Source organism: Bufo gargarizans, chromosome 4 (assembly GCF_014858855.1).
Source record: "Bufo gargarizans isolate SCDJY-AF-19 chromosome 4, ASM1485885v1, whole genome shotgun sequence".
In the NCBI taxonomy this organism is placed as follows: Eukaryota; Metazoa; Chordata; class Amphibia; order Anura; family Bufonidae; genus Bufo; species Bufo gargarizans.
This window is the reverse complement of record NC_058083.1, coordinates 61,476,668-61,493,034: the sequence shown is the minus strand read 5'-3', so window position 1 is coordinate 61,493,034 and position 16,367 is coordinate 61,476,668. Positions and strand designations below refer to the sequence as shown.

Here is a 16,367-nt window from a genome sequence, read left to right as displayed (position 1 = left end):
CCAATCCCTTTCTGGTCAGATTCTGAGGAGACTTCAGCTCCATCTACCTGATGGTTCTCTGGGAGCTTCTCCTCTGGACAGTCCTGGGAATACAGAGGACGGGGACATCTCTCGGGGGGACTTCCTTCTATGAGTCCATCTGTAGGAAACACACAGGGACAGGAGAGATTATTACATGTGATGATGAGATGATGGGAGTAGTATCCAGGTGACTCATGACAGCCCCCCTCCTTACCCTGCTGATTGCCCCATAAATCCGTCTCCTCTTCTGCTGCATCTCTAACCTCAACCTTAATATCCATCAGATTTTCATCCTAAAGAAGAAAAATGTCAAATAATCTTTGGTTCAATCCATTTTTGGTCAGATTCTGGGGAGACTTCAGCTCCATCTACCTGATGGTTCTCTGGGAGCTTCTCCTCTGGACAGTCCTGGGAATACAGAGGACGGGGACATCTCTCGGGGGGACTTCTACTCCTGGATCCATCTGTGGAGAACAAACAGACAGTGACTGAATACATGGTCTATAGATCAGACTCTTTTCTCAGCTCCTTCACTTCTAGGTTTAGTGATCGGGGTCTAAATAACAATGTTCTGCTCCTCACCAACTTTCTACCAAACCCACATAGAAATCCCAGGCCTGGAGCTGCTGTTCCATCCAGAGACTCCGCTTTCACTCCTTCCTCAGGGTAATTCATTCTCTGCAGGTGGAAGAGATTCGGAGACTGATGGATTTAGATGGTTCTCTGGTGGAGGAAGCCTAGATCCAAGCACCTTATGGGGGAATTACAAGAGAGGGAACCAAACAAAGATTCTCATCTTATATCAGCCAGATGAAGTAAGCAGAAGAACTACTCCCCGTGTCCTCTCCACCAGGGGTGGACACCACCGAGTTGATGTAGAACGCTCTATATGTATACAACCCCAGGTTTCCTTTCCTGGAAAGACAATAGCTTTCTCCTAACGAGCTGAATGGGGGAAAGAAAGATGACTAGCTGATTACATTTACCAGTGATCGGTTTGCTGTGAGCCCAGGATGGTGGCATGAGAGAAGGTGGCCATGCTGGACTGCAATCTTCCTGCCCTGCACCACACATTTCAGACGCTAGCATCTGGTAGTACACTAGTAGTACACCATAAATGTGAGACATTAGAATGGGCTCAGGCGAAGAAGGCCTGATAAGCCACAATCCATGGATCAGGTCAGCACTTCACCTTGTATTGCACGCTGCACGGGAGAGGAGCAACCTCCAATGTGTAACAGGTAAAGAATCCCAGCTGCTGTGTCTTTGTGAATAAGCTTCTTTTTTATTTTTCCATGAAAGTAAAGAGTCCTACAACCAGGACGCGTTTCGGCATGCAAGCCTTTCTCAACAGGTACATCCAAAAAGAAAAATCAAGTCATATATAGCATATAGTACCGCCCCCTAGTGACGTCTCCACCCTTTCTAGTGGGTGGTATTCAATCAGTAATCAATCAACTAATTAAGCAAAGTAACATTCGGCAGAGATTGTTTTCTACCTCATTGAAGAATCTAAATGTCCTTTTCATCATAAGGCTGAGGTCTAACGGGAATACATAAGAAGTATATTAAACATTTATATTGACATGTTTATCTATTTACAAAAATCCTACAAATGTGTGACCTCATAGTCCCTATTTAGACCCCTTGGGTGCAGTGTATCAAGGGTATGTATCCAAAAGGCCTCTCTACTAAGGAGAAGCCTTTTGACATCACCTCCTCTTCTAGGTCTCTTCACCTGTTCCAGCACCTGAAACCGCAACCGTGCAATAGTATGTTTACATTTTTCAAAATGACGTGGGACCGGTAACATGAGCTTTTTTGTCCGGATTTATGCTTACTGATCCGATCCCTCACTGCCTGCATTGTCTCACCCACATATAACAGGCCACAAGGGCATTTAATAAGATGTACAGGTCCTTCTAAAAAAATTAGCATATTGTGATAAAGTTGATTATTTTCTGTAATGTACTGATAAACATTAGACTTTCATATATTTTAGATTCATTACACACAACTGAAGTAGTTCAAGCCTTTTATTGTTTTAATATTGATGATTTTGGCCACAGCTCATGAAAACCCAAATTCCTATCTAAAAAAATTAGCATATCATGAAAAGGTTCTCTAAACGAGCTATTAACCTAATCATCTGAATCAACTAATTAACTCTAAACACCTGCAAAACATTCCTGAGGCTTTTACAAACTCCCAGCCTGGTTCATTACTCCAAACCGCAATCATGGGTCAGACTGCCGACCTGACTGCTGTCCAGAAGGCCATCATTGACACCTCAAGCAAGAGGGTGAGACACAGAAAGACATGTCTGACCGAATAGGCTGTTCCCAGAGCGCTGTATCAAGGCCCCTCAGTGGGAAGTCTGTGGGAAGGAAAAAGTGTGGCAGAAAACGCTGCACAACGAGAAGAGGTGACCGGACCCTGAGGAAGATTGTGGAGAAGGACCGATTCCAGACCTTGGGGGACCTGTGGAAGCAGTGGACTCAGTCTGGAGTAGAAACATCCAGAGCCCCCGTGTACAGGCGTGTGCAGGAAATGGGCTACAGGTGCCGCATTCCCCAGAAACAGCGGCAGAAGCGCCTGACCTGGGCTACAGAGAAGCAGCACCGGACTGTTGCAGGTCATTGGGAAATCAAGGTGCCAGAGTCTGGAGGAGACTGGGGAGAGGGAAATGCCAAAATGCCTGAAGTCCAGTGTCAAGTCCCCACAGTCAGTGATGGTCTGGGGCGCCATGTCAGCTGTTGGTGTTGGTCCACTGTGTTTTATCAAGGGCAGGGTCAATGCAGCCGCTATCAGGAGATTGTGGAGCACTTGATGCTTCCATCTGCTGAAAAGCTTTATGGAGATGAAGATGTCATTTTTCAGCACGACCTGGCACCTGCTCACAGCGCCAACACCACTGGTAAATGGTTTACTGACCATGGTATTACTGGGCTCAATTGGCCTGCCAACTCTCCTGACCTGAACCCCATAGAGAATCTGTGGGATATTGGGAAGAGAAAGTTGAGAGACACAAGACCCAACACTCTGGATGAGCTTAAGGCCGCTATCGCAGCATCCTGGGCCTCCATAACACCTCAGCAGTGCCACAGGCTGATTGCCTCCATGCCACGCCGCATTGAAGCCTCCTGGGCCTCCATAACACCTCAGCAGTGCCACAGGCTGATTGCCTCCATGCCACGCCGCATTGAAGCCTCCTGGGCCTCCATAACACCTCAGCAGTGCCACAGGCTGATTGCCTCCATGCCACGCCGCATTGAAGCATCCTGGGCCTCCATAACACCTCAGCAGTGCCACAGGCTGATTGCCTCCATGCCACGCCGCATTGAAGCATCCTGGGCCTCCATAACCCCTCAGCAGTGCCACAGGCTGATTGCCTCCATGCCACGCCGCATTGAAGCATCCTGGGCCTCCATAACACCTCAGCAGTGCCACAGGCTGATTGCCTCCATGCCACGCCGCATTGAAGCCTCCTGGGCCTCCATAACACCTCAGCAGTGCCACAGGCTGATTGCCTCCATGCCACGCCGCATTGAAGCAGTCATTTCTGCAAAAGGATTCCCGACCAAGTATTGAGTGCAGAACTGAACATAATTATTTGAAGGTTGACTTTTTTTGTATTAAAAACACTTTTCTTTTATTGGTCGGATGAAATATGATAATTTTTTTAGATAGGAAATTTGGGTTTTCATGAGCTGTGGCCAAAATCATCAATATTAAAACAATAAAAGGCTTGAACTACTTCAGTTGTGTGTAATGAATCTAAAATATATGAAAGTCTAATGTTTATCAGCACATTACAGAAAATAAATGAACTTTATCACAATATGCTGATTATTTGAGAAGGACCTGTATATATTTGATGAGTCGCAAGTAAAAAAATCCTTTTACTCCAAAGCTTTTGCCAGTATGTGGATGATGAAACGAGGGGCCTTTAATTACATGGGAGCACGGTAGACAATGCAGGCAGGGGGATGCACACATGCGTGGCGTGGATATAGCTTTAGTGCTACCCAAATCCGCATGTACTATTTTATCACGGTAATTGGGATTCCTTTTGTTGCAGATGAGGGGAGGATGTTTAAATTCATCAACCTGCGGATATGATTTATTCACCAAATGCCAGTGTTTCCTGACTGTATTGTCAATGCCCACATTAAATGGATGAAATTTGTGGATTAGTGCAATTCTGGACGTCTCGACACCATCTTTTAAGGCCCTTTCACCTTCTATCCCTTCTCTGGCTTCTTTCAGAATAGTCAGTGGATAACCACGTTCCTGAAATCTCTCTGTCATTCTTATATTTTGTGTGACTGGATCTGAGACTATTCGTTTGACTCTTTGGTATTGGGATCTGGGGATCGCTTTCTTTAGGGACACGGGGTGGGCACTTTTAAAATGGAGTATGCTATTTCTATCAGTGTCCTTGCGATGAATATCTGTGGATAAGTGACCACCAGAGTCCTTAATGACCCTGGTGTCCAGGAAACTCACCAAGTTGGTGTCACAAGTGACAGTAAATCGTAAACCGTCAACAGCAGTATTGAGATGATTCATGAAACCAGATAGGGTCTCGCGGGTCCCCGCCCATATGCAGGAAATGTCGTCGACAAACCTTTTCCAAATGATAGCATTTTTGCGAAATAATTCATTATTGTATACATTATTTTCTTCAAATGTCGACATAAATATGTTTGCATCGGGCGGGGCCACGTTCGACCCCATCGCGGGGCCACGTTCGACCCCATCGCGGGGCCACGTTCGACCCCATCGCGGGGCCACGTTCGACCCCATCGCGGGGCCACGTTCGACCCCATCGCGGGGCCACGCCTCTGGAGGTAAAATGTATCCATGAATAAGAAATAATTTTCATACAGGACAAGATGTAATAACTCAAGAAAAAACTCTTGCTCTAATATCGTATAATTGTTCCCACTCCGTATGGTTGAAGCAGCTTGTATACCCTCCTGATGACCAATGGAGGTATACAAACTCACGACGTCAATGGTCACCAGGAGGCACTCTGGGGGAACTGGACCCAAATCAGCAATGATCTTAAGAAAATGTGGTGTATCCCATAGGAAGGATTTTGTGGATTTTGCCTCCTCCTCCACGCGGACGCCGGACGCCTCTCCGGAAAAAAGGACGGGTATCGCGAGAGCCTACTGACTCGCTGCTAGAACTTGAACTTTGAGAACCATATCTCGCGGGTTTTCGATATCCGGACTGCGATCTCAAGCCGGTGTCTTGCCATCTATAGACTCGGTTAATGTAAGAGACCTAGAAGAGGAGGTGATGTCAAAAGACTTCTCCTTAGAAGAGAGGCCTTTTGGATACATACCCTTGACACACTGCACCCAAGGGGTCTAAATAGGGACTATGAGGTCACACATTTGTAGGTTTTTTGTAAATAGTTAAACATGTCAATATAAATGTTTAATATACTTCCTATGTATTCCCGTTAGACCTCAGCCTTATGATGAAAAGGACATTTAGATTCTTCAATGAGGTAGAAAACAATCTCTGCCGAATGTTACTTTGTTTTACTTTGCTTAATTAGTTGATTGATTACTGATTGAATACCACCCACTAGAAAGGGTGGAGACGTCACTAGGGGGCGGTACTATATGCTATATATGACTTGATTTTTCTTTTTGGATGTACCTGTTGAGAAAGGCTTGCATGCCGAAACGCGTCCTGGTTGTAGGACTCTTTACTTTCATGGAAAAATAAAAAAGAAGCTTATTCACAAAGACACAGCAGCTGGGATTCTTTACCTGTTACACAATCCATGGATCAGACCTGCTTCCCACGGATTGAGATCTGGGTATCTGGAGACTGCACAGAGGGCAGTGCCAATAGGGTGCACCACCGCCATGAAGAAAACGGAGCCCATGACATATTGTGCAGCCTCCGCAGCTAGAACACTCCGGGCCGTACATCTACTGCTAGAAGACACATGTCCACTCCGACAGGACCACCGACTGGAGGAGGAGAGAGAAGAGCCCAGTGATCCCACCTTCTCCTCCAGTCACACATAGCACCTCGTGTCTTCTCTGCTTGTGGAGTGACTAGAGGGAGGAGAAGTACTGGAAAGTGACTATGGAATAAGGATGTGTTCACACCCAGTCTGAGCCAGGGCTGCAGTAAACGATTATTTTAGAAATCAAGTATTCTATCGATTATTTTTTACGATTAATGGAGTACTCCAATAGGAAAAAATTCATTAATAGACTGTTTTCTTTTATAAAAACCTCATCAGACCCCAACACCCTTCGGTCCCCCCAGTGTGATCAGCCCAAGTGCTTCAGTTCCCCCCAGAGCCGTCAGCTCTCCCCCGTCCCCAAGAGCCGTCAGCTCTCCCCCGTCCCCAAGAGCCGTCAGCTCTCCCCCGTCCCCAAGAGCCGTCAGCTCTCCCCCGTCCCCAAGAGCCGTCAGCTCTCCCCCGTCCCCAAGAGCCGTCAGCTCTCCCCCGCCCCCATGAGCCGTCAGCTCTCCCCCACCCCCAGGAGCCGTCAACTCTCCCCCACCCCCAGAGCCGTCAGCTCTTCCCCACTGCTCCTGCTGACACCCGTAGTGCACAGCGTCATTGGTAGTCGCACCAACTTACCTTTCCAGCAGGGGCGCCGCCGACACTCCATCGCGCTGCTCTGCCATGATCAGGTCAGGAGGACAGTGCAGCGCGGGACCATGGATGTGCTGTGGAGTGTCTGGAGGCCCCCTGCTGGAAAGGTGAGTATTGCGGGCCAGTGGGAGACCACGGAGCGGGAGTGAACGTGACACAAATGAATCTTCGATGCAAAAAATTTGCATCAAGGATTTTTTTGTGTTGAATTACTCGATTCAATCGAGTAATTGTTTCAGCCCTAGTCTGAGCCTTCCATCAGAGGTAGATATCAGGAGGGTTTCCTAACGTAGGTCTCTGATAGAAGGAGGTGACGTCTCCCCTGTACAGTCCTATCATTCTATACAGTCACACAGGGGCAGACGTCACCCATAAGCCCCATGTATATGGCACGGCGCAGGTTCTCCTGCAGGATCCTCTGTATAGAATAGTGTCATCTACTGTACCGGCCGATGGAGGCCAAGAGGACACTATATCTGTCAGGAGGATGGAGCCTATAGAGAAGTGTGATGTATATGGGAAATGTAGGCTCTAACGTGATGTGACCGGAGAATAACATGTGGAGCTCCTACATTACATGTCATTACACGTGTGTACACACTGCACATGACCGGACTGAGGCTCTAACACGGCCTCTTCTCACCTCGTCTCTTCTTACCTGGTGATGTCAGAGGCCGGGGAGCCTCCATCATGGCCTCCTTGTACAGATCCTTGTGTCCTTCTACATACTCCCACTCCTCCACTGAGAAATAGACCGCCACATCCTGACACCTTACAGGAACCTGACAACACAATGACACCGTCATCACCCAGACCCCTCCAGTGCTGTTACTGGAGAATTTCCCAGCATTCCCAGCAGTGTCACCTCTCCAGTCAGCAGCTCCATCATCTTGTGGGTGAGTTCTAGGATCTTCTGCTCATGTATCAGGGGGGGAGGCTCTGTGATGGGGGTCCTGCTCCACCCTCCTGACTCATGGATGATGGGAGTCCCCCCCGATGTCTTCTTCACTATGGTGTAATCCTGTGGATGGAGAGAGACACTTAGGGAAAGACATTCCTCCCTGACTCCAGATCTACACTCAGAATCCCTCCCTGGATCATGGCCCCATCTCCAGTAATCTAGTCACTAGAAGCTGGAATATTCTTACCCTCCAGACCTCCAGGCCCCTTCTGGACTCTTCTAGAGAATCCCCCATGACCCCTTCCTCTGGCAGAGAGCTCCATAGTCTCACTGCTCTTACAGTAAAGACTCCTCTTCTATGTTGGTGGAGAAACCTTCTTTCCTCTAGACATAGTGGAGGCCTCCTTGTTATTGTCCAGTATCATCTAGATCAGTGGTTCTCAACCTTTGTAAAGCTGTGACCCCTTAATACAGTTCCTCATGTTGTGGTGACCCCCAACCAGTACATTTTTTTCCTTGCTGCGTCATAACTAATTTTGCTACTGTTATGAATTGTAATGTAAATATCTGATGTGCAGGATGTATTTTTATTGCTACAAATTGAACATAATTAAAGCAGAGTAATTAATCACAAAGACAAAATGTTGGGTACCCCTCAAATAAATAAATCAGCGGGGCTCCAGGTCTCCCCCAAATAAATTAAGCCTTGCTCAGCCAAATAATTAAAATAAAATTAGCCAGGCTCAATTAAATCATTGGTGGCAGTGGTGCTCAGCGGCGGTGTCATTAATGAAAAAACTCGGACCTCAGCAGACAGGCGGCCCGACTTACCCGTCCAGACGTCAGGCTCCTTCAAGCACAGGCAGTGATAGGACATCACTTCCTGTGCGCGAGGATAAGGGGCCGCTGCCGTTGTGCGGGCGACCCACAATAGGAAGCCTCAGGCAACCCCCCGTAAAAGGGCCGATCGACCCCCAAAGGGGTCACGACCCCTAGGTTGAGAACCACTGATCTAGATGTCAGACTAGTGGTAGAAATCCTCCCTCCAGGCCACACTCCGGCCATCTGCTCCTCTGCTTCCTCTCCTCCTGGGTACAACCTGCCTACTTACCTTCTCATGGCTCCTACAACATGACTATTGGTCTCCATGATCCATCACTGACCATACTGGTGACTGATCTATAGGTTCTCCATCACTTGGAAGGTCTGGAGGCCGTTCTCCAGGACCCTGGACTCTTCCTATCACTTCCTATGATGGATTCTCCTTCCTGATGTCTGACTTGTTACAGAATACAATAAAGAGGAGAGAAATCTAGAAAAGTTTACCTCTCCGCTCAGCAGGAAGATGATCTCCAAGGTGAGGTCTAATATTCTTCTGCTGATCTCCTTCCTGTCCATCCTTGGTGGTCATTCAGGAGAAGAGGAGAGAACTGGAGGAGCTGGAGGCTTCTAGTACTGCAGGCGCCTTTATGAGGAGAGGAGAGGCTGGAAATCCTCCAGGGACAAGAGCATTAGTGAGATCCAGAACCGCACTTACTGCTCCTGGAGAGACCCCGCTTCTCAGAGCCTCCACCAACGATATTAAGTGACAACTGTGGAGGAAAAACTTCATGCATCAGGTGAGAATTTCCTCATTAGAAGAATAAAACGAAGACGTTTCCCCAGACAATGTAGACCTGACTCCTGACAAAGGAAGAAAAGTTCATCATTACATCCTATGTCCAATAAGGACACCAATGACAACTACAGCTCGTCCTGGAAAAATCAAGTCCTCATAAAGTTACCTCACAAAACAAACTTCTAATGATATGAACCAAGGAACTGTCGCCTCTGACACCTCATCCCCCCACCAATCAGCTGTACAGGAGTAGGCCCGGAGCTAGAAGTCACCACCAGAGCTACACAGCTCTGTCCAAAAGCTGACCGATGGGAGGCTGCAGTCAGATGTATATATATATATATATACCCTCTTCTCTATATTACTGGAGACATGAAGAAATCTGTCAATCAGCAGCTGGAGGGCGGGGCTAAGCCTAGATATCATGAATACACCGGACTCCTCTCTGGATAAGAGCTGCAGAGCTTAACTTATGAGTCCTGTTAACTCCTAAGAGACCGCTGAAATCAGCATGCCTGTCCGGGCACTACAATGTCCTCCGGAAGTGCAAGGCATCTGACAGGTCATACATATTAGATACATGTCAGACCAGTGACCATTCAATAGGAGGACGCAAGGGTCCGCAGGGAGCAGGGCACAGGGGGTCCGCAGGGAGCAGGGCACAGGGGGGTCCGCAGGGAGCAGGGCACAGGGGTCCGCAGGGAGCAGGGCACAGGGGGTCCGCAGGGAGCAGGGCACAGGGGGTCCGCAGGGAGAAGGGCACAGGGGGACCGCAGGGAGCAGGGCACAGGGGGTCCGCAGGGAGCAGGGCACAGGGGGTCCGCAGGGAGCAGGGCACAGGGGGTCTCCAGGGAGGAGGTGAGAGGGGTCCCCAGGGAGGAGGGCACAGGGGGGTCCGCAGGGAGGAGGGCACAGGGGGTCCGCAGGGAGGAGGACACAGGGGGTCCGCAGGGAGGAGGGCACAGGGGGTCCGCAGGGAGGAGGGCACAGGGGGTCCGCAGGGAGGAGGGCACAGGGGGTCCGCAGGGAGGAGGACACAGGGGTCCGGAGGGAGGAGGACGGGGGGGGGGGGTCCAAAGGGAGGAGGACAGAGGGGTCCGGCAATGGTTTTCTCCACTCTCCCGGTTCAGGACACCCTTACATCTAGAACATACAGGTCACATATAGACTATTAGACTTACATCCACACTGGAGGCCCGTGTGATATAATAACCGCTGCTCGTCCAGGGATGGCCGGAATAGAGAGCAGCCCCCGAGCTTCACATGGAGGAGAGGCTCCTCTGGGGTCTCTGCTCACTGCATGGACTGCAGCCTGAGACCACCGAATACCGTGCAAAGGAAGAGAACGGAACTGACTGCAGGTGTGAACAGCGTCCTACACACAACACCCTCCTGTACTGAGGACATTCACACTGACGAGGAGCTCAGCGAGAAAAAGAGGGGTTGAGGAAGGACCTGTGATGATGTCACGGTCATGTGATCAGTGCAGGGGGCGGAGCTCAGCAGTGAAGAGGAGTGGTGAAGTAAGACCTGTGATGATGTCACGGTCATGTGATCAGTGCAGTGGGCGGAGCTCAGCAGTGAAGAGGAGTGGTGAAGTAAGACCTGTGATGATGTCACGGTCATGTGATCAGTGCAGTGGGCGGAGCTCAGCAGTGAAGAGGCGTGGTGGAGAAAGACCTGTGATGATGTCACGGTCATGTGATCAGTGCAGGAGGCGGAGCTCAGCAGTGAAGAGGCTTGGTGGAGAAAGACCTGTGATGATGTCACCATCATGTGATCAGTGCAGGAGGAGGCAGAGCTCTGTAAGATGCCGGTGTTCTGCCAGATTTCTATAGCTTGCCGAAAGTCTATAGCGGAAGTGACGTTCTTCACCACTCCTCTTCACTGCTGAGCTCCGCCCCCTGCACTGATCACATGACCGTGACATCATCACAGGTCTTTCCTCACCACTCCTCTTCACTGCTGAGCTCCGCCCCCTGCACTGATCACATGACCGTGACATCATCACAGGTCCTTCCTCAACCCCTCTTTTTCTCGCTGAGCTCCTCGTCAGTGTGAATGTCCTCAGTACAGGAGGGTGTTGTGTGTAGGACGCTGTTCACACCTGCAGTCAGTTACCGTCTCTTCCTTTGCACACTGCGCGGTATTTGGTGGTCTCAGGCTGCAGTCCATGCAGTGAGCAGAGACCCCAGAGGAGCCTCTCCTCCATGTGAAGCTCGGGGGCTGCTCTCTATTCCGGCCATCCCTGGACGAGCAGCGGTTATTATATCACACGGGCCTCCAGTGTGGATGTAAGTCTAATAGTCTATATGTGACCTGTATGTTCTAGATGTAAGGGTGTCCTGAACCGGGAGAGTGGAGAAAACCATTGCCGGACCCCTGTGTCCTCCTCCCTCTGGACCCCTCTGTCCTCCTCCCTCCGGACCCCCGTGTCCTCCTCCCTCTGTCCTCCTCCCTCCGGACCCCGTGTCCTCCTCCCTCCGGACCCCCGTGTCCTCCTCCCTCCGGACCCCCTCTGTCCTCCTCCCTCCGGACCCCCCTCCTGCCCTCCTCCCTCCGACCCCCTCTGCCCTCCTCCCTCCGGACCCCTCTGCCCTCCTCCCTCCGACCCCCTCTGCCCTCCTCCCTCCGGACCCCCTCTGCCCTCCTCCCTCCGGACGCCCTCTGCCCTCCTCCTCCGGACCCCCTCGGCCCTCCTCCCTCCGGACGCCCTCTGCCCTCCTCCCTCGTGACCCCCTCTGCCCTCCTCCCTCGTGACCCCCTGCTGCCCTCCTCCCTCGTGACCCCCGCTGCCCTCCTCCCTCGTGACCCCCTCTGCCCCTCCTCCCTCGTGACCCCCTCTGCCCTCCTCCCTCGTGACACCCCTCTGCCCTCCCTCCCTCGTGACCCCCTCTGCCCTCCTCCCTCGTGACCCCCCTCTGCCCTCCTCCCTCGTGACCCCCTCTGCCCTTCCTCCTCGTGCCCCCTCCTGCCCCTCCCCTCGTGACCCCCTCTGCCCTCCTCCCTCGTGACCCCCTCTGCCTCCTCCCTCGTGACCCCCTCTGCCCTCCTCCCTCGTGACCCCCTCTGCCCTCCTCCCCGTGACCCCCTCTGCCCTCCTCCCTCGTGACCCCCTCTGCCCTCCTCCCTCGTGACCCCCTCTGCCCTCCTCCCTCGTGACCCCCTCTGCCCTCCTCCCTCGGGACCCCCTCTGCCCTCCTCCCTCGTGACCCCTCTGCCCTCCTCCCTCGGTGACCCCCTCTGCCCTCCTCCCTCGTGACCCCCTCTGCCCTCCTCCCTCGTGACCCCCCTCTGCCCTCCTCCCTCGTGACCCCCTCTGCCCTCCTCCCTCGTGACCCCCTCTGCCCTCCTCCCTCGTGACCCCCTCTGCCCTCCTCCCTCGTGACCCCCTCTGCCCTCCTCCCTCGTGACCCCCTCTGCCCTCCTCCCTCGTGAATCCCCCTCTGCCCTCCTCCTCGGGACCCCCTCTGCCCTCCTCCCTCGTGACCCCTCTGCCCTCCTCCCTCGTGACCCCCTCTGCCCTCCTCCCTCGTGACCCCCTCTGCCCTCCTCCCTCGTGACCCCTCTGCCCTCCTCCCTCGTGACCCCCTCTGCCCTCCTCCCTCGTGACCCCCTCTGCCCTCCTCCCTCGTGACCCCCTCTGCCCTCCTCCCTCGTGACCCCCTCTGCCCTCCTCCTATTGAATGGTCACTGGTCTGACATGTATCTAATATGTATGACCTGTCAGATGCCTTGTACTTCCGGAGGACATTGTAGTGCCCTGACAGGCATGCTGATTTCAGATGTCTCTTAGGAGTTAACAGGACTCATAAGTTAAGCTCTGCAGCTCTTATCCAGAGAGGAGTCCGGTGTATTCATGATATCTAGGCTTAGCCCCGCCCTCCAGCTGCTGATTGACAGATTTCTTCATGTCTCCAGTAATATAGAGAAGAGGGTATATATATATATATACATCTGACTGCAGCCTCCCATCGGTCAGCTTTTGGACAGAGCTGTGTAGCTCTGGTGGTGACTTCTAGCACCGGACCTACTCCGTACAGCTTCCTTTAAAGGGGTTCTGCACTTTCATTTAACTGATGATCTATCCTCTGGATAGATCATCAGCTTCTGATCGGCCGGGGTCCGACACCTGGGACCCCCGCTGATCAGCTGTTTGAGAAGGCAGCGGCGCTCCAGCAGCGCCACGGCCTTCTCACTGTTTACCGCCGGGCGGCCTGCCCACTGACGTCACGACTAGTATAAACTAGAGTGGGCGCGGCTAAGCTCCATTCAAGTGAACAGAGCTTAGCCACGCCCACTCTAGTTGATACTAGTCGTGACGTCAGTGGGCGGGCCGCCCGGCGGTAAACAGTGAGAAGGCAGCGCCGCTGCCTTCTCAAACAGCTGATCGGCGGGGGTCCCGGGTGTCAGACCCCCACCGATCAGAAGCTGATGATCTATCCAGAGGATAGATCATCAGTTAAATGAAAGTGCAGAACCCCTTTAAGGCTTGGTTCATATCATTAGAAGTTTGTTTTGTGAGGTAACTTTAGGAGGACTTGATTTTTCCAGGACGAGCTGTAGTTGTCATTGGTGTTATTATTGGACATAGGATGTAATGATGAACTTTCCCTTTCGCCCATGACAGCACCCTTGAGAGACCGCCTCCATCCAGGACAGGAAACAGGAACTTTCGTGGAGAGCTCATAAGGAGGAGCATGGCCCGAGACCACCAGTTCCTGTTTCCTGTCCTAGACAGAAGACGGTTCGTGGAGAAGAGGAGAAAAGCTAGGCTGCAGGGCCCCGGAGGAATTTATCTAAGTGGGGTTACCTGTTCCGGCATAAGTCTCCTCTAGGAGCCGCCGGCCGGAGTCTGGTGTCTGCTGCTGGGGTCTGGCTTACGCTGCGCTGGCCGCTACTCTGCAGTCCCGGGCTCACCGAGAGGTGCGTTCGGCACGCCGGTCCTTCCTGACAGTGTTCAGGCGGGCCGGGGCCTCCTTCTCACCTCGCGCAGGGGGAACCAAAATCTTGCGATCCCAGCGAGATCCGGGTCTCGGTAGAGACTTCCGGTTTTTGGAACGCACGTAGCGTGCGTTCCGGAAGTAGGAAGTGCATTCTCCTACTTAGGCCGCAGAGGGTTTCCAGCAGGACCCGACCGAGGAGATTGGACCCACAGGCGCACGGTCAGCAGCAGCCCAGCCAGCCAGCCAGCCTTATAGGAAGCCAGATTTCCTTTGGATCCAGGGAGTCACTCTATCCCACAGCAGTATGGAGGAGGAGAGTGCCCAACGCGCCGATCAACAGGAGGGTCATGAGAGCAGACCGGTACTCCTGGTGGGGTAAGGGGGATCATTCCCCACCATTTATTTCCTTTTTAGTTAGGCTAAATCTCCTTTCCCTCTTTTTCTTCCTGCATTTAGACTACAAAAGAGGGCCCTAGAAAGGCAATTTCAAAGACCAGAGGGAAGGAGTGTGCCGTCTGTAAAAAGAAACTGGCCCCCTCTTGGTTGAAAAAACTATGTCAATGTTGTATTGAGAAACTAGTGGAGGAGGAGTCCCCATCCCTTCTGCAGAGTATTAGGGAGATGGTGAAGACGGAGGTCTCGGATTCCCTGAAAGATTTCAAAAAGAGCTTTCCCTCTGTAGCCTCTACCTCCCTGGGAACCAGATAAAGCACGGCTAATAAATCTGACTCGGATCCTTTAGAGGATAGTGAGACAGGAGAAATCCTAGATAGCCCAGACTCGTCCCAGGATGAAGAATCCACGGGCAGGCCACTTTTTTCCCCGATTGATACGGAAGCTTTACTAAAAGCAGTTTGTGCGACTATGAAAGTAGACGAACCCAAAGACCCAAGATCCGTTCAGGATATCATGTTTGGTGATCTCGGGCAGAAAAAATCTAGAGTATTTCCCGTAAACGAGAATATAAAGTTTTAATACAGAAGGAATGGAAAAGACCCGATAAAAAAAATTTTGTTCCAAAAAATGTGAAAAGGAAATATCCCTTTGACGAGGCAGACTCAGTAAACTGGGACAGACCTCCTAAATTGGATGCACCTGTTGCAAAAATCTCCAAAAAATCGGCCCTTCCGTTTGAGGACTTGGGTTCTCTTAAAGACCCTATGGATAAGCGAGCAGAGGTTTACCTAAAAAAAGTTTGGGAGACCTCAGCTCAAGCGTTCAAACCAAATATTGCCGCCACATCCACTGCTAGGTCTCTGAAATTATGGCTAGAAGAATTAGAATCTCACATTCAGAATAAGACCCCGAGAGATCAATTGTTAACCGTTTTCCCCACTCTACTTAAAGCAGTAGACTTTATTTCTGACGCATCGGCAGATGCTTTAAAATGAAATGCTAGGTCAGCTGCTCTTTCAAATGCAGCCAGACGAGCTATTTGGCTAAAAGGTTGGTCGGGAGACACTGGATCTAAAAATAAGCTTTGCGCAATTCCTTGTCAGGGCGATTATCTTTTTGGATCCGTCTTAGACGACCTTTTGGATAAAGCCTCGGACAATAAAAAAGGATTCCCTGTCTCCAGACCCCCGAAAAAAACAACGGTTTTTTCGCAAAAACAAGAAGGATTTTTTTAGGGGGCAGAGGAAAGACTTCAGAGCTGACAACAAGAATAGGAAAAGCAAGGGGTTCCTCTTCAGTTCCCAATCCTCCTCAACCTCTAAACCATCACAGCAATGACGGTTTCTCTCCCGTGGGGGGCAGACTTTCTCTCTTCCTCTACGCCTGGGGAAAAAATCTCCTCAAGTCCCTGGATTTTAGGCGTTATAAAGGAAGGGTTTTGTCTAGAGTTTGTCTCCCACCCACCGGACAGATTCAAAATCACGAATTTTCTAGGAAACCCGGGAAAAAATCTAGCTTTACAACAGGAGATTGCATCCCTACTTAGAAAAAATGTTCTAATTCCGGTGCCGGAGGCGGAGAAGGGCGAGGGTTTTTACTACCCCCTTTTTCCATTTCATCCACCATGACGGCCCACATTGAGATTGACCCTTGACCTCTGTAGGGGCAGGAACACATAGAGAGTTTAAGAACCCCCCACCCCTCCACCTCCTCAGTGCTTTCCTGCCCCTACAGGGGCCAACACGTGGAGAGTTCCTCCTTCATGGAGGATGAAATAACCGTATCTTTCTTACAGGTTCTCCAGCTGGCCTCCCGCGGCAGGGGCCAAGGCTGGCCAGCTAGGAG

The 16,367-nt window shown here is 51.2% G+C and overlaps 1 long non-coding RNA gene across 1 annotated transcript; it reads right to left on the bottom strand.

Moving 5' to 3' along the window:
* Positions 1 to 425: 425 nt before the first annotated feature.
* LOC122933937 lies at positions 426 to 7,553 on the bottom strand. The gene is made up of 3 exons (XR_006388602.1): positions 7,527 to 7,553; positions 7,320 to 7,443; positions 426 to 485 (listed from the first exon to the last, which is right to left on the bottom strand). It is a non-coding gene; the product is annotated as an uncharacterized LOC122933937 (long non-coding RNA).
* Positions 7,554 to 16,367: the final 8,814 nt, after the last annotated feature.